This window comes from Solenopsis invicta, chromosome 12, assembly GCF_016802725.1.
Source record: "Solenopsis invicta isolate M01_SB chromosome 12, UNIL_Sinv_3.0, whole genome shotgun sequence".
NCBI lineage: Eukaryota > Metazoa > Arthropoda > Insecta > Hymenoptera > Formicidae > Solenopsis > Solenopsis invicta.
In genome coordinates this window covers 4857896-4882648 of record NC_052675.1, presented here as the reverse complement: position 1 = coordinate 4882648, position 24753 = coordinate 4857896, and the positions used below count along the sequence as shown (strand labels likewise).

The 24753-nt window shown below is 34.8% G+C and overlaps 1 pseudogene across 1 annotated transcript in view; it reads right to left on the bottom strand.

The window, feature by feature from the left end:
* Positions 1–12396, bottom strand: part of LOC120359184 — a 61749-nt pseudogene extending 49353 nt beyond the window's left edge. Inside the window, exon 1 of the transcript XR_005576022.1 lies at positions 12283–12396. The product of XR_005576022.1 is annotated as an ATP-binding cassette sub-family G member 4-like (transcript). The remainder of the gene's footprint in view (positions 1–12282) is intronic.
* Between the last annotated feature and the right edge of the window lie 12357 nt (positions 12397–24753).

Genomic DNA, 24753 nt, shown 5'->3' with positions numbered 1-24753 from the left:
TTAGAAACCCAGACAAAAGAAAAAACATTACGATAAAGAGTTGAAATAATAAGACGAGAACAAGATCTTATGAGGCGAGAATTAGAAATTTTACGTCGAGAAAGAGGAAATACCGAAAACACGCGACTCATAGCGTCGCCATCAACGATCGTGTGTCAAGGCTCGACGATCCGTCCGCAGCTGCAGCCTCTAAGCGAGCTTTTAAGCAAATTTTCAGATTCAGGGGATACATTTCCCGTTTGGAAAAGACAATTTGATTTGATCCGAGCGACGTATTAACTTGATGACGGAACGGTGCAAATTCTCATCGGAATGCATCTAACAGAAAAGGCCATGCGATGTTTCACTTGAAACCGGAGCACTTGAAGATACCGATGAATGAGTTGATCAATAAAATACAGAATTTGTTCGACTATCGTCCCACAAAGATGGAATTACGAAAACGTTTTAAGAAAAGGGTCTCGGTGCTACGACCTTCAGCGATTATTTTTACGAGAAAACGATTTTAGCTAATAAAATCCCTGTCAATGAGGACAAGCTCAGCGACTATAACATAATTGATGGCATCCTGGACAAGGTAACGCGTAACCAAGCGCGTATTCAAGGATTTAAGAAGAAGAAAGATTTACTTAAGGCATTCGAGAAAGTCATAAATCGAGCGACGCATAAAAGTTATGCACGGGACATCAGTAACAATTCTATGAATAAAAATGAGAGCAGGCACAAAACGAAGCCACTAACATCGACACTGGAAGTAGCAAGAAGCAGTATGGAAGGCAAGTACTTCAACTGCAATCAAACAGGGCACATTGCTAAAAATTGTGAAAAGCCAAAGAAGGAAAGAGGATCTTGGTACGAGTGCGGAACGACTGACCACAACAAGCTACGAGACTGTCCGCAGAGGAAAAAGACGACGGCAGGGTCAAAGACACCAGTACAGGCGGAAGTGACATCGCAAATCTCCAACTTTGAGGAACAAAAGCGAAGCGACAACGAATTCGTCAATGTCATCTAATTTAAGATAAGTTAAAACAAGTCGGAGTACATAATGGGTATAATGTAATTTTGTTAAAACTTATTCCGTTAGATTTAATTACGAATATTACGAACGGCCAATATGAGGGAATTAACGGGTCGGCGTTAGAGATTTTGGGACAGATCGAAACAAATATTGTCGGAGAAAAATTTCACGCGAGTAAAATGTTGTTACGAGTTGTTCTGGATCGAGTGATGAAATGCGACATAATACTCAGCAAAAACACTATTAAATTGTTGGGCCTTACGTTGGTCCAACGGGAAGAAAAACACAAAAATGCTATTTCTAAAATACTAAATATTAACGAAAGCAACTGGGTACCCGGGAAAAAAAGTTTATATATAATCATATATAATTATATAAAACTATGAAATTTTATTATATTATATATGAAATTTGGTCATTTATACATAATCATACATGACATCATGTATAATTATACATGATCATATGCACCTATATACAATAACATTATATATGATCTATATGATTATACTGATTATACATAATGTGACGTGACGCTCCGCGGCGCTGTCTCGGAAAGCGATAAGGCCGTGGAGGGTACCATGGGCTGCGCCTCTCTCTCCCCCCGAGAGGGAGAAGGGGACGCGAATGCCCCATTTTATTACCGCGTCTTACCGCTCTGTAATTCTAATTATCCGTGTATTTTGTTGGTGCAATGTAAAATGGACTTTATTGAGAGCGCTAGGACGTAGCAGAACCAGCGAGACCAGAGCGGACGGCAATGTTAGTTGTGTGTGCTCGAAGAGGATCCAAACGGAGGCGTCGACGAGGAAGCCGAAGAAAAGGTGGAAGTCGCACCACCGCCAAACCCGCGCCGGAAAGCTAAGTTGCGGTTCCGCCTATTTATTACTACCGCCTATCTTCCCAAACACCGCCTGTGTTAACGCCATCCTTTATTGTAGCGAATCTTGCCGGAGGAGCCTCCAAATAAAACCAGCGGACTGCAGGCCGCTGAGCCATCATCCCGGGAGAATGCCGTCAAAGGCCTGGCCAGCCCGACGACCGCAGCAAGGAATAGAATTCGAACTTGGAGCGTCAACGCCGGGAAAGATTTCGGAACATCCCGTCCGTCCCGCCGACCGCTGAGTTGAAGAGCGGCAATCGCCACACAACGTGACAACGCCGCGGAGTAACGAGGGAGAGCGAGAGGGCAAAATCGCGAGTACCGGAGCAAGGGAGAAGGACGCACTACCGACCGCTCAAGAAAGAATACCGCCAGGAGCGAGAAGAATGCGCGTGGGAACGCGGACCAATCATCGGCGAAAATCGGCGAAGAGGGACGTTGTGACGTCACGAGAAAATTCGGCCGAGCCCGACGAGCCGGAAAGCGCGGATCGGCTCATCACTGTCGTGTGTGCTACAGCGACAAGAGGTACAGTCCAGGAGCCGCCGATCATCGCCTACCGATCTATCATTGTAAGTCGCCGCTCCGGTAATCGTAAGTCAAGTCCTTGAGTGAGGGTCGATCTCCGTGCATTTCCCGTAATCATACCGTATACCGCACTTATGAAAGCGGAGCATCCCGCGGGTAATTAACTGAGCCGGAGTGGCGACACTTCGAGAGAGATCGACCGCAGCTCAAGAATCGTTAAGTCCCTCTCGGGGTGCGGACACCGACAGTCGCGCGTATCGTCTAGTTTTTAAGTTAACGTCACACGTCGTTTCGTATTACGTCGAGTAATTGTGAATTGTCGTCTCGTATCGAGCCGTATTATTAGGGATTATCGTACCGTATCGAACCGTACCGGGGTGATATCGGAGCAGTGTTGCACTCTTACCGAACCCGTCGTAAAGATTTTCGCGATAGTCGGATCGCTCGGTGGGTGGAATTCGCGCGGCCCGATCTCGGCGAGACTCGATTCTGGTCGGTCTCCGCAAGATTTGCGACGCCGTGGAATTGCCGCCGGAAGCACCGGCTTTCGAGATTCTGAGAGGTGATACCGAAATTAGTGACCGCGAGTAAGTCCTACCGCCAGGGGCGTGACGCCCGTTCGGATTTTTTTTACGTGCGAGAATAGTGCTATCCGTACCGTGCGAGTCCACGTGATGGTCATTGTCGTACCGCGTGTCTTTGTATCGTAATGGTTATCGTACCGCGCCGTTTGTAATTCGTTCCGTCCTGCCGTGATCTTCGATGTAGTAATTTCTCGAATCGTTTGAAACTTTTCCGAGTAACGAGAGTACGCCTCCGTTAGTTGTGCATACCAATAGCGTTAATCTGTCCCCCCCGTGAAGTTGCTATCTTTCAGATTATTCCAACATTACTTACTGCCGCTTGTAATCGCGTACCGTTTGTAAACTCCTTGTATTCGTCATACCGTGTCTCCGATTACTCTCAAATATATTGTCTTTTATTTTTTAAATTGTCTCTAGAGTTGTGATTGCGTTTCCCTCCCCTTTTCCCGCTACACCTAAGAACTACGCCCCTCTGCCAAAATTCGGAGCAAGCCACGGGCAGAGATATAAGCCTTTTCGTGTTGCGCATTTCCCGATCTTTTTGAAGCGGCGCGAGAGATTGCGCCTGGCGCCCAAACACTAATTAAGCTTGAAGAATTCCCGCTTCCGCCCCCCTACCCCTTTTTATATTGGGCATGCTCTCCTGCGCCTGGCGAGTGCAGGAAAAGTACGTTGCAATAAATATATATAGTTATATATAATTATACATGTCATCATATACGATCGTATATATAAATGGCCAAATTCCATATATAATTATATATATTTTTATATAATTTTATATGATTATATATAAACATTTTTTTTTGAGTAGGCGATGAGCTTGACAAATTAGATGTAAATCCCGGAATAACGAGCAAGACGCGAAATAGATTTATGTAGAATATTTGTGAGGCATATGTATTATACAGACGGAAAGAATGACCGAACCAAAGCTCAAAGCTAAAATTAAATTGTATTTAAAGGAGAAACAATGTTTCCATTTTACCGCTAAATTGCCATATGCAGAGAAAAGTAGGTTACGCGGAATATTAAACGATTTGTTAGTGCAGAAAGTCATACATACGGGAAGTTCGGAATACGCATCCAGGATAGTGTTGGCTAAAAAGAAAAATGGAAAACGCGATTATGTGTCAACTATCGGACTTTAAATAAAATGGGTGAGAGACAATTACACCGCTTCCGGTGATTGAGAACTAAATTAACGTGTTGCGTGGTAAACGATTCTTCACGTCGTTAGATCTTAAGAGGATACTATAGTGACCAAAGAACTTCCCCGACGTCGGCATTGCAGATTATTTTTCGAGGGAGACCAGGCTATCGCTCTTTGTCCAACGCATAGATCTGTCTTTGTTTTTCGATTATTTCGCCATCTCCAAAAAGACGTATCAACTACAGTCACTATTCTGCTTGCCATTGTTTACGTGCGCTAAGCAAAATTTGTACACGTACAGCTGTTTACACGTTAAACTTTTTTGTTAGACTTTTGACTGGAATGACACACAGTCAGTGTAGTTCATTAGAGTTTTCTAAAGTGCGGCCTGGTCTCATTTCATACATACGAGCTACAGAACGTTAGCAAATGACAAAAGTTAACCTCGGTTGACAGATCCACGAGCCAAAAATAAATAAATTTTTAACTTTTTGTTCGATTTTCTCGTAAAATTTACCAGCCCGCACTTTGTTTTGGTGCGTACTTTTATTCTGTAAAAGGATTTTGTGATCTGTAGAGCCAATTCAAAAATTAATGAACACTGTAATGTGTCGGTAATTCCCGTCACTATAGCATCCTCTTAAGGACGGTTTCTATCATGTTTATGTAGCCGAAGACAGTATTAAGTACACCGCGTTCATAACGCCGTTATAAATATGAATATTTAAAAATACTATTTGGGTTGATAAATGCGCCTGCGAGATTTCAGCGTTACGTCAACAAAATTTTGAGCGATTTGATAAAGAACGAGAACGTAGTTGTATACATGGATCATTTTCTGATAGTGACGAATATTTTGGAAAAATATGTCGAGGTCCTTAATGAAGTTTTTCGAACACTAATCCAAAACTGTCTTGAATTGCGTTTAGAAAAATGTCGGTTTTGTTACAAACAAGTAAAATTTTTGGGTTACATCATTTCGAAAGAACGTGTATGACCGAGCGAAAGAGGAATCGGTGAAGTGCAAAATTTTCCGATGCCCAAAAACGTACACGACATGCAGGTTTCTCGGATTAAGCTCGTATTTTAGAAAATTTATCGAAAATTACGCGTCGATATCCAAAGTTTTGTATAAGCTTCTGAAGAAGAGTGTGACATTCGAGTTTGGTTAACGATAGATTGATGCGTTTAAAGCGCTCAAAAGAAAATTAATTAAAGCTCCGATTTTGTCAATTTATAGTCCCGATGATTCGACTGAGTTACATTGCGATGCGAGCTCACAAGAATTTGGCGCGGTGTTTTTACAACAAAAGGCGGACAATCGTTTTCATTCAACCTTTTATTTTTCTAAAAAAACGACCGAAGTAGAGGCGCGTTATCATAGTTATGAGTTTGAGACTCTAACGATCATTTACGTGTTAAAGCGATTTAGAATCTATCTGCAAACCATACTCTTTAAGATAGTCATAGATTGTAACGCTGTTGGAATGACTTTAAATAAAAATGACATAAACCCACGAATTGCGAGGTGGGCGTTTAGAATTATAGAATTTCGATTACAATAGCGAACACAGGCCTAGAAAGAAAATGACACATGTTGATGCGTTCAGCCGAACAAATAGCGTTTTAGTAGTCGAAGATAACACTTTCGAATTTAATTTATCGGTATGTCAAGCGCAAGACCCAAAGATTAAGGAGTTAAGAACACGACTTGAAAGGGAGCAAGATGGTCTATTTAAAATGCGAAACGGAATCTATCAAACAGAATTTATCGAAAAGAAAAAAAACAAGCTTTTGTTTTACGTGTCTCACTCGATGGAGCAGGAATTATTACAAAAGTATCATAACGAGTTAGGTTATTTCGGTGTAAATAAGACGTACGCGATACTTTAGGAAAGTTACTAGTTTCCCGAGATGAAAGCAAATATTTGAGAGCACATTCAGAATTGTATAAAATGTATTTCGAAAAATTTGGGTAAAGTAAAGGGGTTTATTCCAAAGGAAAATATGCCATTTGAAACGATTCATGTAGACCATTTTGGCCCCGTTAACCAAACCGATACGACGAAGAAATATATACTGTTAATTGTTGACGCATTTACAAAATATGTAAAAATTACAATAAAAGACACCGAAGTGTAATACTCTTAAACTGTCAAGTAATCATCTATTAATAGACTAATAAGAGTAACCGCAGTTGTTAGTGCGTATAATTAACAATGTTCAGGCATGATCAAATTTATCAATTGTGGGAATCGATAAGTCGAGTCATATCGCCGTCTCGAAGCGGCGCCAACCCCTCGACACGCGACTAAAACTGCGATCGAGATCGATACTCGACCACCGTAGTGCTACCTGCTTCGAAAAGGAGAGCAGATTCGTAAGACACGCCAAAACGACAAGCCGCTAGACTATTCGCTCTCGCATTCTCAAAATCGTAATAGTGCTCCGGCATTTTTGCTATCACCGTTTTCTCGTTCAATCTCGCTCGACACGCTTCTCTCCTGTGCACGGATCATCAGGACCAAAATCTCCCCTGTTTAACGCGCACGCCAGGACGCAATTCAAAGGCCTGAGCAGCGGCATCGGCGAAAATTACTCCGAGCAGTCACGTGCTCTTTACATCCGACGAGGTGGACATCGACGGAGCGATAACGACTCCGGTTACACGCTTGCACTATAAAGACATTTGCAGTGCCCTGTCATTTGTAAAGTGATCGCCAAAATTAATAAAAACGATTTGTGTAATTTATTTGATACGAGAAATGATACATTTCTATTCCCACACTCTCAAACGTTTTCTGACACTAGGCATTCCGATCGGAATGCGAGCCAGCCGTATTTAAGGTTGAATAACAAACAAACAATTTTAATTTAAAAACGGACGTTTCGACTTAGCTTCGAGTCGTCTTCAGCTACAATTTCTTCTCTCTTGAGCGCAGTACATACGTTTGCTTTTGTGAGATGCTCTCCGACTGAGCAATTCACCGGTTAAGATTCACGAACAATTTTCATGGGGAGATTAATTTCCGATCACTGTATAGAACATTAACTTACAAACCTACGGAGGTGTCACTTACCGATTTTAATGAAACTTTGCATACGTGTAGGATTTTGAAAAATATTTGAGACGTATTTTTTTTATTGGCAATGGTCTACTTTGAAGGGTGAAAACTACCTCTTAAAGGTAAGAGATAGATTTAGCATATTAGATGTATTAAGTTGAAAATTTTAAAAAGTAAAATGTGTTAGGAGGTTTTTAGGGTCGCTGAAACTAAATCTCATGTCAAAAGTATGAAATTCAAAATGACCGATTCAATATGGCGTCCAGATACTTATTTCGTAGCACTCCAAAAGGTGAGAAACAAGGGGACTCCCTGTAAAAAAGCACCCCGAAAGGTGAGAATCTTGTATCAACACATATTTTGCAAAAATTATAAATTTTAACATGTATAGCTGTTATATTGAAACCGCCATTTTGAATTTTATATCTTTAACACCATATTTAAAATCATTGACTCAAAAATTGGAAATTTTAATTTTGTAATGACAAGAATTTTTAAAATTTACTCATTCTGACAAAAAATAATAAAAATTTTAATGTATCTGGACGCCATATTGGATCGGCCATTTTGAATTTCATACTTTTGACATAAGATTTAGTTGCTGCGACCCCAAAAACCTCCTAACACATTTTACTTTTTAAAATTTTCAACTTAATACACCTAATACATTAAATCTATCCTTTACCTTTAAACGTTAGTTTTCATTCAGAGTTGGCCATTACTAATAACAAAAATATGTGTCAAATATTTTTCTAAGTTCTACACACATGCAAAGTTTCAAAATTGATGAGTGACACCTCCGTGGGTTTACTTGTTAAACTTTTAGTCTTTTGTTAAAAAATTTTTTTGAAATCAATCTTTTTACGCTCGTATCAATAAATAATGAATAATATAAGGCCGACAACGAGCTATTCTTTGGGTTTTCAGATTACAATTTATTTTAATCTTTACAACCAAGATACAGTTAGTAGAACGTTTCGAACGTAATTATCCTTCTTCAGCCGCATTAATTTACATTTCTAACGTCGAATTACTATACTTAAGTATAAATTTCTACGTGAGCGCATAACTATTTGTCATGTCGTCTACATATTTTTTCATTCAACAACACAATTTACAAGCAAACACATGGCACACCCATGGGATCGTCACTATCCCCGATCATTGCAGACATTGTCATACAAGATTTAGAATCCTATGCAATGAATATGTTAAAACTAGATATACCATTCTGTAATAAATATGTAGACGACATAATTATGGCAGCACCACAAGATCGAGTGAGGGATATTCTTAACATATTCAACAAATATCATTTTCGGTTGCAATTTACTATTGAGTATGAGAATAACAATTGTCTCAACTTTTGGGATATAAAATTGATAAGAATTAAAAACTTTTTAATTCTTAACTAGTATCCAAATGGGTAGAACAGCAATGGCCCAACTGACTAAAGTATGGAAAAATCCTAGCATCACAAGACACACCAAAGTCAATCTAGTCAGGGCCCTAGTATTCTCGGTATTTCTGTATGCTTCCGAAACATGGACGCTGCGAGCGGCTGATAGGAAACGCGTGGAGGCCTTCGAGATGTGGTGCTGGCGAAGGATGCTGCGAATTCCTTGGACAGCGAGAAGAACAAATGCGTCCATTTTGGCAGAGATAAATCCACCACAAAGACTGTCGAGTGTGGTGTACAGCCAAATCCTCAAGTTTTTTGGGCATGTAAATCGCAGTAACAACATCGAACGCCTGATAGTTCAGGGAAAGCCAGAAGGAAAGAGGCGAAGGGGCCGCTCACCAACACGCTGGACTGATACAGTTACGCAACTGCTTGATACCACCATGGAAAAGGCGGTGAGAGCCACCACTAGTAGAGACGGGTGGCGCACCACCATCAAGAGAGTCATTAGAACCATGGAAGCACAAGCATAGTCACCACGCATCTGCCAAGATGTAAAGGACTTAGATGATGATGATCACACTTTCCAATCCCATATTTCAACAAAAAAATACAATTAGTCATACAGTTGCTAAAAGAAAATGGTTACCTACTGAATTTAATTTTCAACAAAATCAACCTCAGATAAAAAAAACTCATTAATACAAAACTTACAAACAAAAAAAAAACAATACTCAGGATGATTGCGAGCCGGAAAATGATAAAAAATACATAACAATCCTATACATAAGAGACATGTCCAAAGTAGTAACATCAGTTATAGACAAGAACAAATTGACGATAGGTTACAGATGTTTAAACCGACTGAACAAGATTGTCAAAGCATAAAAAGATAGAGACATCATTACTGCCACAAATAACGTGGTATACAAAATAAAATGTAATGACTACGATGCCTCCTACGTAGGCCAGACTAAAAGAAAATTGAATACTAGAATAAAAGAACACACCAATAACATCAAATTAGATTCGTCAAAGCACTCTGTCATCTCAAAACATATCACATGCTACAATATCTCAATAGATTGAAACAACACATTAATTTTAGATACAGAACCAAAATATGACAAAAGATATATATTTAAAATGATACACATAAAAGAGCAGAACAACGAACTCAATTTTCAGAAAGACACAAAGCTTTTAAACGAATCTTATTTTGATTTGCTCGACAGATTGACCGATAGAGATTAGAAGCATAATATAATATACAAAGACAATAAATAGTTTATCCGCTCCACGTTCTTTTTGATTAGCGTTTTACACTCACAAAGAACACTAGGCAACCCGAAAATTCAAAAAAATCTGAAACTTTGGGTACAAATAGAGGAGTTCATCCATAACACAAAAATATTTTTTGCCGTGCCCAATCTCACTTTTAGGGGCTGAGACGCTTCAATGAAGAAAATTGGTTTTTTTCTTTCGAAGCGTATATTGTCGAAACTATTGGAGATAGAAAAAAATATTTTTATTAAAAGTTAAATGTCTTGAGGAGTACTTTATAACAATGATAAAAAACATTAAAAAAATTTTTATACTTTTCTCTTCTATTTACCTGTTGTTTTTAATTTTTATTTTTGTTATAAGCAAAATCAATTAGAACATATTTTTCTGTCTCTTAAAATTTTGACGCTATATGCTTCGATAAAGAAAACTGATTTTCTTCAAAAAGATGTTACACCCCCTAAAATTGAAATTAAGCACGTATAAAAAAAAATACGTGTATCCCTGATTTTAATCAGTACTACAACATATTAAAGGTTCGTCAAAGTCGGAGAGGAATACTTTCGTAGCGCATGGACGAGTGCACGAACCAGCCTATAAAAACGTTTTTAATTATATTTTGAAAATGTTGGAACAAAACTTTATCCATACATCGTTGAATTTGTAATAAAATAAGCTTTATTTTGCTAATAAAAAGAAATAAAAAGTTTGAAAAAACAGGTAAGTGGTAGAAAAAAGTATAAAAAATTTTTTTTATTATTTTTATGAAATACTCTTTAAGCTATTTAACTTTTAATCAAGAATATTTTTTTCTATCTCTTATAGTTTCGACAATATACGCTTTAAAAGAAAAAAACCGATTTTCTTAAAAGGGATGTTACATCCCCTAAAAGTGGGATTGGACACGTATAAAAAAATACGTGTCTTTTATTTTGATCTGTACTACAACGTATTAAATGCTAGTCAAAGTCGAAGGTAGACACTTGTATAGTACACGGACGGGTGCACGTACCATAAGATATGAAGTGGTTTTTAATTACTTTTGGAAAATGGAAATGTCGCAATATAACTTTGTCATATACCATTAAATTTGTTATAAAATAAGCTTTATTTTGCTTATAAAAGAAAATAAAAATTTTGAAAAAAAAATAGGTTGGTTGTGGGAAAATGTATTAAAAATTTTTTTTAATTTTTTATCACTGTTATAATGTCTTGCAGCTATTCAACTTTTATTCAGAACATTTTTTTCTATCTCTTATAATTTCGACGATATACGCTTCGAAAGAAAAAAACCGATTTTTTTCAAAGGGATGTTTTATCCCCTAAAAATTCAAATAAGCACATGTAGAAAAAAAACGTGTTCCTTATTTTTATCCGTACTATAACATATTAGAAGCTCGTTTTAATCTGAGGCGGACACTTCCGTCCCTTTCCTTTTAAGTATAATAATTCGACATTAGAAATGTAAATTAATGCGGCTGAAGAAAAACAAGTACGTCCGCAACGTTCCGCTAATTGTATCTTGGTTGTTAAGATTAAAATAAATTATAATCCGAAAACCTAAAGAATAGCTCGTTCTCGGCCTTATATTATTCATTATTTTTTTAAAAATCGTGTCCACCGCTCCCTCACCGTAGGATTACCCACCAGAGAAGCCCGCAAATTGACAAAACTAGTCACATTCATTTCACTTGAATTATACAAATTATTGAGCTTGTAACGAAAAAGTAGTAATACAAGTTATATTGTGAAAGATTTTTATGCTTATTTTACGATAAAGATATGCGATATTATAATAAGGAATATGCGATTAAACTTACGCGTAGTTGTATTCATAAAATATAACATAAGCGTCCATCACAGCGGTTTTTAATGTAAATAACAATTTTTAAATTTTACAATCCTAATAACTAGATCACTAATAACTAAAAAAATATTTATAAGACTTAAAAGTTGCAATATCAGCGACATTATCATTACCCAAGACGTCGCGTTACGAAGAAATTGTACAATCGGATTTACATTGCCTGTATGTGTCTGTGTATATACTGTATTATGGCAATTGCACGCGCGCGTGCGTGCAATTATAAATAATAGACAATAATATGGATAAATAAATAATGCGAATAATAAACAATTTCTCACAATTTCGGTACGATAAATTTTTCACAATTTTGGTACGATACACGTGACTGTCGATGCCCGCGTTTCCCGATAGGGACTCACGATCATGTCCGGGCTACGGTTGATCTCTCGGTAAGAGTCATTATATCGGTTCTGCTTCTCAATCGCGGTATAACTCCCAGATATAATTATGGTAACGCGGAATTATTTGATGGAATCAGAAGAGATCGACTCTCACCCGAATGCTTGATACTAAGGTTACTAGAGCAGCGGTTTATAGAGATCAGTAGGCGGCAATCGTCGGCTCCCGGTTTGGACCTTCCTCTGAGATAGCACACACAACAGTGATGAGCCGATCCGTTCGCCGGGTTCCGCCGAATATCCGCGCGCCCTCGTGATATCGCAGACTTTCTCCGGTGATAAGCTCGGTATTCGGTTAGGTGCGTCTTTCTTTCTCGTCGCTATTTGCAGTAATTTATCTTTCCGCGAGACTCCGCGCCGTTGCCACGTTGCCGGTAGCAGCTTCGCCCGTCTCACAGCGGGTAGGCTTGCAAAAACAAGTTTGTCAAAATTATTCTGGTGATAAGTATCCGATCTCAAGTGGCATCCGCGCAGAAGGTCGTCGGACTGACCAGGCTTCAACGAATCTTGATCGTGGTTGTAGTTCCGCGGCTTGCAGTCCGCTGGCTCGATCGTAGATGCTCCTTTAACGCGATGGCACTTTCTGAAATAGAAACGGTGGTAGCACTTAAAGCGTTCAAGAAGGGAAATAGACAAGCGGAATAGGCAGAACCGTGACTTAACTTTCTGGCGCGTTGTCGACGTCGGTACGGCTCCTCTGGCTGTTCTTTCGATGTCTTGTCTCCGGATGGTCACCTTTGATACATAATTACCGGTACTGACCGCTCGGACTAAATCAGGACTTCCACCCTTCCACTCTCTCGATAGATTTACATAAGATACGTAGAACGGTAATATAAAATAATTATTTTTAAGAGATGATTAAGATCAGGTATACCCGTCTTCCATCTCTCTCCAGGGGAGAGGGAGGCGCAACCCAGGGTACTCTCCTCGGCCTTATCGCTCTTCGGCCTTATCGCTCTCTGTAACGGCGCTTATGAAAGCGTCACGTTATAACTTATATAATATGAATAACATAAATATAAAGATTAGATCAGAGAAACGAGCTAAATGATTTGGATGCCAATTAAAAACATATATTATATTAATACGCGAATTGCAATAAATAAGGAACGTTTCGGTTATACTTAGCCTTCATCAGCCGAAAAAAATAATTTGAATAAAGAAGTTACAGGTTTTTTTTTTCCAACGAAAGACAAAAGAAAAAACGAAGAAAACAAGTTACAGACGCTCATTTCGCAGTTCTATGTTTGTTACGTTGCAGCTCACAAGTGCTATTATAGATGGAAAGTCGGTGACAGCTCCAGACGAAGCTTTCCATAATGTACAAAATTCACCAGTTCGGTCACTTCATTAATTGGCGATGTAAGAATGACATCGAGATCCGAGATCGTCAAATGATTACATGATGAAACGCCGTAACGGACACAAATTCATATGTAATACCCGATGATAATAATTGACGAAAATTATCTGCGCGATAAAGGAACATAAAATTATAAATGGAATAATATGATTTGCTACCGCACAAGAATTCAAAACTCACTGTGATGTACATTTTGAACGAATATAAACGGCTAACGATTCTTGTTTAGATTTCTATGTTACGTGAACGGTCGAATATTTTTCTATTTTATTTATTGTGTTGGTTCTATTTTCTGCGTCGATAAAAATTTTTCTTTCCCCCTTGGACGTCTTCACGATTGTTTCAGATAAGTTTTATTAATTGTTTTTATTTATGGTTGTAATAATTATCATTATAAAAAATTAATATTCCCTGTACAACTTAATTCGTTCCGTTTTCTTTTTTTGCTTGAAAAACGCATTTATTTGAACGATAAAATGAATTAATACCTTATTTAAAGTATTGTCCATCGCTAGTCACTACTTTTTCCCATCTTTCTGGCAATTTATGACAATATATTCCGTCGCGAAAGAAGCGTTCATCTTTTGAAGTCAAAAATGAATCGAGCTAATTTTTGATACCTTATTCTGAAGTGAAGCGTGTTCCAGTCAAAGCGTTCTGTATCAATCGAAACAAATGGTAGTCGGAAGGGACAAGGTCTGGGCTATAAGGCGAGTGAGCCAGAATTTCCCATCCGCTATTTTCCAAATAATTTTTAACCGGAACAGCAATATGAGGCCGAGCGTTGTCATGGTGAAAGATTATAGACTCGTGTCTGGTCGCATATTCTGGATGTTTTTCGACTATAACTCGCTTTAAACGGATCAATTGTTGCCTGTAGAAGTCTCCCGTGATGGTTTGACCAGGTTTTAGCAGCTTATAGTGGGTCACACCCTTCTAATCCCACCAAATACAGAGCATTATTATACCTTGGCACCATGGATATTCAGCTTCAGCGTTGATGTTCCTGGTTGGCCGGGCTTTACTACGATTTTTCACGTTTCAGGTTGTCGTAGTGAATCCATTTTTCGTCCCCGGTAATAATTCGATGCAGAAAAGACTTCTTTTTGTACCGTTCAAGCAACATTTTGGGCATGCAAAATCGTCGTCTGATATCTCTCGGTTTCAATTCGTATGGGACCAAATTTCCTTGCTTTTGGATGTATCCCGCGGCTTTGTGTCGTTTCGAAATAGCTTGTTGAGTAACTTCCAATGTTTTTGCGAGCTTTTCTTGCGTTTAACACGAATCTTGATCGAGTAATGTTTCTAATTCTTCATCTTCAAACTTTTTTGATTGACCCAAATGCTCTTTGTCTTCAACACTAAAATCATCACTTTTAAATTGTCGAAACCATTCTCTGCAAGATTTATCCGATGCTGCAGATTCACCATACACTTCCACAAGCATTCGATGCGCTTCAGCTGCACTTTTCTTCCAATTAAAACAGAAAATCAAAACTTCCCGCAAATGGAGCTTATTTGGAACAAAACTCGACATTTTCAACGCAGTAAAAATTAAATTTGTTGTGCAAAACTCAAAGGCTTGTAAACAATATTTGATTGACAGATGTTGACACTTCACGATACAGCAAAAATTAGCTGTCGCCGTCAGACATTTATAGCACTTAGAGTCTTTTGATAACGGACCGAACTAAGTTGTACACCCAATACTTTGTGTTCTAATTTATTTCCAATTTCGTTTAACATTATTATAATATTGTTATTAAAATGCTCTTTTGTATACAAACATGATTATTGTGGGATTGGATTAGATAAAGAATATAAGAATGAATTAACGATAGAAGGAAGGAGTAAGAAAGAGTCAAAATTCTCAATCAAAGAACAATAAATAATTAAAAAAAAACTCCCGACTGCTGCCAAAAGTTGGTTGAATAATAAGAATGAAAAAGTACAGAATAAAAATTAAAAAGTTAAAAACTTAAACAAATTGAAATAAAAAAAATAATAAAATGTAAAAAATTAAAAAAACAATACTTAAAAAAACAATACTTAGAAAAACAGAATTTAAATATATTATGAACAAAACTTAAACAAATTTAAAAAAAACACAAAAAATTATAAAACATTGCTTTGAAAAGTTTAAAATAAGAATTAAAAAATATAATAAAACAAGTAAGAAAAATAAAAATTATACGTAGCAATATTAAAAAACAAAACTTAACAAAAAGTTTGAAATAAAAGCTAAAAAATAATAATTAAAATTGAAAACTGCAGATTGCCTTAGAAATTTTAAAATAAAAAACAATTAACCAATATAAAATATAAATACAAAAGAATCGAAAAAGATAGTTTTTTAAAAAATTAAAGTAAAATAAAAAGGTCAAAAAGGAGCGACAATATATAGATGGTCTGTATAAAAATATATAATTAAGTAAATTATATCATTCATTCAATAAACATTTATTCCAACATGTACGAGCTCATTTGCTCTTTTTCAACATGTAATAAAATAGTTTACAATATGATTAAAAAATCTATGAAAGAGATAGCGCAATTAAAATACGAAAGAATTACAATCGGAATACAAAAAGGTCTGCTTGGGACGCATACAGACATTTCTTATAAAAGATATTGCGATTGTCCATCAAGCTGTAGAATGATATCGATGACAAAGATACTCGTCCTGCCGTCAGAGATGTGAATATTCTCCATGAAAACGTTACAGCGTTCTGTCTGTTTAGCGATCTAAAAAACATAGTGAGTCACAATAGTAGAGTTATCTTGAATAAATTATATGTGTCAGAAAACTATGTTTCAGAATAACAATAAATTTTAAAGAGTACAACACATAGGCAACACTAAGGTGAATGTCCCAATTAGTAACCATGTCCTAGTTAGTGACCAGGTACGTATATTTATTTGAATCGCAAGAAAATTCTGCAATACAAATCGCCAATATTAACTTATTAACGTCCTAATATCAAAATAGTACATGTTTATATACATGTTTATCAGTTTTCTCTTTTATTTTATTATTTTAATCAGATTAAAATTGGTGCGCGTTATTATTTCAAGCAGATGGTACGTGTATTGGCCATTGGCTTGTAAGATACATTAAATTCATGACGAACTTGTGTTAGTCAATGTATATATTTAATTCACATAATTGATAAGAAATAGTGATCACATTATATTATTTGGACATAGAAAAAATTAACAGTAAGTACAAAATATACAAATGTACTGCAAGGCTAATTGTAAATAAAATAATCGTGGGGTCACTAATATGTACCAAAAAACGTACGTGTCAAAATAGTGACCGACTAGATAAAATAACTAGAAATAATGTGGTTTTTTTATTTGCATTCACAAAATTATTTGTTCTTATCGAGAATTGCATTTTTTTCATATCTAGATCAATTTTTGCATAAAAGTTGCAAATTTATTCATTTTAACCTGTAAATACTTGACACTTCGCTTGAAGTTCACTAATCGAGACAAACATTCGTTAATAATTGAAACAAAGAAAAATCGTATGGTCACTAATAGATACATTTACATGTAGCAATATATTTGTTATTTACAGTCTGTTAAGAGCGTGGTCGACCTTATTCACAACTGGTAAAAGTATCGCTCTCAATTTTTTGTGAGCCGATAGAGGAAACTTCTGTCTTCGATGCACTTTGAATAAAGATTTAGTAGTTGTTGATCTTTTGTTAGAAAAATACAAATGCCATGAGTGCCAAATACGCGACGCGCTACGAGGCTGTGTTTCCGTGCAGCTATCCGTAAGGTCCGAAAATGTCTCGAGATATTATATGCTTGTTGAGATTGACCAAATTTGTTTGAAACTACTTTATGCTCGTATAGAACATTCGTAAAAATTACAATTCATTAAAGTCTCGATTGATGTTCTAGCTCGTGCGCACAAGCGAGTTACTTTTTCACATGTTTTTCACTTAACAGAAGTTTCTTTATTGTACTACGGCATTTCATGCCATGAGCATGGATATGAGTTCGAATAGTTATACATATATGATATATCTAAACCTTTTGGCTTCTATTTCGCTTGTTCTTGACGCCGTATTAGGCCAGGATTCCGCAAAAACAAATTTGCGATTATTTTATCGTTTTTTTTATTCAATTTTCCTATTGATCCACGTTCCGGCAAATCATCGACAATTTTTGTGATGATTATATCGCTGAACCCACTTCTGCACGAATTGTTTTGACTTTCCCATATATTTAATAATCGCTGATTGCGATATTTTCGGACCTTACGGATGGCTGTACAGAAACACAGCCTCGTGGCGTGTCGCGTATTTGGCACTCATGGCGCTTAATATGTTTTTCTTACAAAATATCAACAGCAACTGAATCTTTCTTCAAAGTGCATCGAAGACGTAGATTTCCTCTATAGGCTCACAAAAAATTGAGAGCGATACTTTTACCAGTTGTGAATAAGGCCGATCACGTTCTTACTTAACAGACTGTATTAAATATGTATAGCATTATAAAATTATTAGCGAAAGTTTCTGTTGATAAATAATCTAGCTTTCCAAGAATGAAAAGGATTTTAATTAAAAACAAAGTTTTATTTATTTAAATCTCATCCAAATTTAATAATCTTACTTGTTCATTAATTGGGACATTCACCTTATCAACTTAAAATATAACAAGAGCGTGAAATAGTTATAGTTAGAGCTTGTGTTTCTCGCATGGTACCATCAACTTGTTTCCGAGATAGGATTCAAAAGACTGACATTTCAAATAATTGTTTCGTTGTCTTATATTGAGTTGTGTTCATATTATTGACATTTGAGTTAATTTATATTTGAAGGTTTGTTATCACTATTTTGTAAACTTTTCGATGATATTAAGATATGATTTATCTAATAGCTCGGTGTCTTTTATAGGTTGATACTTCAATTTTGCTCGTTAATATAAATCATTTCGGAAACCAGCCGTTTGTGATAATTGGTCTAAGTGATGATTACATTTTCCCAATCGAAATTATGGTCACATTGAATGATGTGATCGGAAATAACTGAATGTTTATCGAGAGCTAATTTAATGTTATTGCAATGTTCTTTGATTCTCGTTTTTAGCCGTCTTTTTGATTGATCAACATATGAGGCATCACAATTTTTGCATGTCAATCTATAAACAGTATTATTATTTTCAAAATGTAGAATGCTATCCTTCTGTATTTTCACAATTCTATTTAATTTATTAAGACAACGATATCCCAAAGAGTAATTATAATCTAATTTTTTAGTTATGGTTTCTGTGACACCCTGTATGTGCGCCATTATCAAGCGAACAGACATGTTTCTTTCTTTAAAAATAAAGAGGTTGTTATGGATTAATTTTTTAAATCTACGATTGATTTCGGTGAATATAATGTCAAGGATATCCATTATTTCTAAGTCTTTTGATACACAATTCAATATTTTTTTTTTATATGTGGAGTGAGATAAAAGTAACGCGTAATCTATTAAGTTATAGATTATCCCCACTTTTTGACACCGGAAGTGGTTTGAGAGATAGGAAAGTGTGCGTCCCAAAAATGTCTCTTTCCGATACCAGTCAATTCTAATGTGATTATTATCAACTATTACTAACAGATCTAGGAAATTTAACGATCGGTTCCTTTCTTTTTCTATTTGTGAATTTTTTCCGTTCATGTTGAGAATTAAATCTCTCAAGGATTGTGTCAATTTTATTTTCCAGAGCTATAAGAAAAATGTCATCAACGTATCTAAAGTATGTCTTTATGTTAAAATCAAAGAAATTCAGTATATCATTCTCCAAGTTCTGCATAACAATGTCCACAATGACGGATGATAATGGTGCCCATCGGGATGCCAAATACTATAGTTGTTTATATGTGACTCCATCGAACGTGAAAAAAGTAGATGTGAGTGTGAATTTTATCGCATCTATGAGATCTTCTTTGAGAATTCTTGTATTCAACTTGATAAAATTCCATCTCTTATTAACCCCTTTGATGGCTGACTCAATAGGGATGTTCGTAAAAAGAGAACTGATATCTAATAAGAAGAGGACCTTCGAATTATTGATGTAATTTTCATTAATAATTTTGTATAAGTCGAATTGTTAATATGATTTCTAGTTTTATGGATGCTATTTATGATTATGTCTTGAAGGAAAAGAATGTAACGCTGTATTTACTGAAGAAACTATGATTTGAAAGAGATAATTTTCTTTGTGTATCTTTGGAAGTCCGTATGCTCTCGGTAGTGAGGTGTCATTTGTCCGTAATCCATAAAAAACACGTTTAGAAATAAATTCGTTCTCAGTCTACTTTATTAGTATCACATTGAGTTGTTTTTCTATCAATTTTGTTGGATTTTTTTTCACTATTGAGTATGTGTTAGGGTCACTTAGGAGCTCTTATATTTTAATACGATATGCGTTTTTATCTAAAACGACCATGACGTTGCCTTTGTCAGCTCTTGTGGTTGTATATAAGGTTTATAAATCAATTCTAATTCGTATAATGCAACGGATTTACCTCTGATAAATTCAAAATTTTTTAGTCAATGTTGACATGACTCTCGGTGATAAACTTATTAATATAGGTTGCGAAATTATTACTATTTTCATGAACCGTTACTGTGTAGTCTATGAGCGTGATATTATTAATCTAACCTGACTTCTTTTTGTTATATAGCCCATCAAATTTGTTTTGATAACGTTCAGACACTCGTTTTCTGAAATTATTAAAAGAGCTAGTGTGGCGCTTAAATAAAGCGTTCCAAATATAAGCTGATAATCCATTGGATAGTACGTAAGAAGTGTGTAATAATATTTTGTGAGAAGAGTTAATTTGTCTGTGGAGGTCAAAAATCTCTATGTTTAGAGTGTTAGCAATAAAATGTTGTGTATTACTTTCTAATTTGTTTTTAGATTTATAATAAAAAAGAAGATAATCCTTTTTAAGACATTTGAGATGGGCAGGAATCACGTAAAATCGTTTGCACAGTTTCAGAAATTGTAGTTTTGATTTCCCTCAAATTATTTTGTAATAAATATCTCGACGCCTGAGCCGTAGAAGGTGCTATAGTAAATCGAGAAAAACATGAAGAACGGTCTATGTCAGAAAAATAACGGTCTATTTTGCGCGAGGCGTGAAGACGGGTCTATGTAGGAATGCTTACGAAGTACGGTTTACGTCAAGAAAAGCGTGAAGAACGGTCTATGTCGCATGAATTTGCAGAAACGTCTATGTACCACAACATTTATTTCTCATAAATTTTGTAGTGGTATGGCTGACAATAAGTGAAGGAAATGAAGAAAATTATGAAGAAAATTTTCGTACTTGTGTAATTGAATCAAACAAATGTTCGAAGAAGAACTACCCTCTGAATAAATTGCACGAAGCAATTGAGAGTTGATTGAGAGTTTCGACTCATTCTTACTCCATCCGTTTTTTGCCCAGCGGAAAAACATTTTACGACCGACTGTTGCCAACCAAAGATTGGCAACAGTCGGTCGTAAAATGTTTCATGATCAAAGAACACGCCGGTCGTGCCATTTGATTGATAGTACACAGATATTCGACAGAAATTGAACTTTGTACTAAAACGAGACTCAAATATCGATTGGGAGATACGGGACAAATGCACATCAGTAGCGATTATCTCTTATCTGAAAAAATCCATGTTAAATCGATAGTCGCATCTCTTGAAGTATATTGTTGACGCTTTTCTGTAATACAGATTGGTTCTCCCGCTGTGCTTACTTCATGAGCTATTGTCATCGTGGAGATCGTGTTTTGATAGTTATCAAGAATTATGTTTGTATCGAGTAAATTTATAATTTATAATATCAAAAACTGTTGAGGCGTAGCGCGCGCCTGTTTTGCAAGTTACTACAAGAAACTGAAGATTAAGGTCAATATTGTTGAGAGTGATTTTTATAATTACGTCCGTTTCGAATATTTGTTTAAGATAACATCAACTTATCACAAAATCGCATTCTTATATCAACGCGATTGCTAACAGATCTGACAAATCGATTAAAAATATCGACCTAAGAGTTCTTAATTAATATTTAGTGCCTTTAAGTTTATATTAAATGATGCCAGAGATAACTATTGAACGTTTCTAAATCGTTTTTTTATAGAATTACATTTGTTATCATTAGGAGTGGGTACTATTATTAGATATTGTTACTAGATATAAATAGAATTATCAGTTCCAGAGGAATGTATTATAATTTTAAAGAAAGAAGAGAAATAAACTAAATACAAAGATCTTTTCTGTATAAAACGTGTTAAACCTGAATTAGTTCAAAATTCTAATCAATCGTTGTTGATATGCCATTTGACTCTGGCCTGTTGAAAATCTGTGATATCCTTCGGTTCTATGCAAACAAAAGCTGCGATCTTTGAATTCTGTGTACTTAGGAAAACGAAAGAAAGTGAAAGCATTAATTATGATTAAACACGATTATTTATTAATACGGTTTATAATTCTATCACGGTTAATTTATGTGAAAAGCACAATGTAAATTAAAAGAATAAAACTTAAATAATAGTAGCATTGTTATAATAGTTGTAATAATTGTTGAACAAATGCGATAAAAGTTTGCTGCAATGTAGAATCTAATGTAACAATAAATAATCTAGTGGGAAATGTTACAGTGGAATAAATCCATTTAAAAAATGGAGATTGTATTTTATTTCCTTAACTATATAATTTTAAGCAATATAAATTCTTTAAACTTTTTTTATATCGTATATTGTATCAATGCGAGTTACATAATTCGATAATACATCATAATGCAACCATTGAAAACATTAACCAGTTCAGATAATGCTACTCTTGAAATTTCAAGATTTTAATTGATAAGATTATATTCAAGGTTATTTAAACTTGGCACCGTTATTTATATATAATTTCGATAAAAGAGTTTATTGCAATAATAATTTTATTTTTATAATTTTATTTATAAAAAGCTTGTTTCAAGACGCTACTTTTATCTCCATCATATCAAAATAAATCCTCTCATAAGTTGGCAGGACCAAATCAGCAGAATCGAATGCGACCTATCAGAAAATTTAGTACTTATTTATTACAGAATAAAAGTAAATAAATAGCTAAATTAGAAAATATTCATAAGCTTACATTTACGTTAAAAAGTTTTGTGATATAAATAATAATTGTACCTATACAATGCTATTTGTGTTGAATTACTGTGCATAATTTTAATGCATCTTTAATGCTATAAATTACGAGTTACTCCACGCTATGATCTTTTCGTACCGCAAGTAGATAAAATGGTAAAGGGAGATAAAGTGGTAAATAAGAATTCAATTATTCCTAAATTTATATTAATTATTTAAAATGTCTGAAAGAACAGTTACAATTCTGTCAACTTATACTGGTTAATTTTTAACGTAATTACTTGACTTAACAGAATTCTCGCCTCCGACCGAAGAATGATGTTATGAAACAAATTTGTTATCTTTTGTACGAATTTGACTACTCTCGAAAACCCGGGCTACAGTTAGGTACACTGAGAAAAAAAATTACTTGAAAGAAAAAAATTTTATTTGCTTCAAGAAAAGTATTTCTTTGAGGGGTCCTAGGAACATAATTACTAATTTCAAGAAGCAGTATTTGCTTTCTGGAAGTAATTATTTTCGAGAATGAAGGAAACATTTACTTGCATCTATGCAGATATTTAATAGAGTTAACAAAATATTCGTTTAGACGCGCAGAATGGGTCTCGGCTCCAAAATAAATATTTTGTTCGAAAAGACATATTTAGTTGAAGCAAGAAAACATTAACTTGCATCAACGCAGATATTTAATAGGATTCACAAAATATTTATTTAGTTACGGACAATGAGGCTTCACCGAGAGAAAAATTATGATTAAAATTAAGAAATTTTTTCTTTAAACATATTTTTTCAAGTTGAAGTAAAAATACTTTTAAGAAAAATAAAAATTTATTTGATTTTAAGAAATGACGTTATTAGCTTTTACTAAAGTAAATAAATTATTTGTTCAAATTATTTATTTAATTTAAATAAATAACTTTTTAATTCAAAGAAATACTGATGGAATTATAAGAAATAATTTCTTTGTTTTTTATTTAAAAATATATTTCTTTCATTTAAAAAAGGATTTTCGTTGCCCAGCCAAATTATTTCTTTGATTCTAACGAAAAGAAATAACCAAGAAATTTCTTTACCTCAAAGAAACTTTTGCTTGACCGTATAGCAATGCACAAATTTGTTTTATACAAACAAATTTTCTTTGATTCAAAGAATCTTTTCTCTGGGTGTTAGGTGTAAAAGAAATATTATGTTGATAACCACAAATATTCAGTATTCAGTATTCATAAAAGGAAAAAAATTTATTTATATCAATGCAGATATTTATGAGAGTCAACAAAATGTTTATTTAAATGCGCATAAGTAGTATCCGCCACGGAAAAAATTTTTAGTTGAGAAAAAGACATATTTAGTTGAAGCAAGAAAACATTAACTTGCATCAACGCAGATATTTAGTAAAATTCACGAAATATTTATTTAGTTACGGACAATGAGTCTTCGATTTAAAAGAAATATTTTCTTGGAAACCAGAAATATTCAGTTAAAGCGAAAAAAAATTTATTTATATCAATGCAGATATTTAGGAAAGTCTACAAAATGTTTATTTAAATGCGCATAATTAGTATCAACTACGGAAAAAATTTTTAGTTGAGAAAAAGAAATATCTAGTAAAAGCAAGGAAACATTAATTCGAATAAACGCAGATATTTACTAGGATAAAAGAATTATTTTTTTGAATATGTAGAATGGGTTTTCGTTACTCAAGAAATATTTAATTGAGGAAAACAAACATTTCAAGGAAAAATGAAAGAAATATTTATTATAGAGCGCACATACATATATAAATATATTTACTATATTTATTATAAAACAATATTTTATGATTCGCCAAATAAAAATCTCAGCTAAAAAGTATCTACTACATATACAAAAAATGTTACATAAAAAGAAGAAATAAGTATCTTTTTTTACTGGAACCTAAAATGAAAAAATTATGTTCTTTATGCTGAAAATAAAACTCTGTTTGAAAATATCTGTCAAATAAAAATACATAATCAGATACCATTAAAAAACGTTTATAAACATTATTACATATATTATTAATATATGAA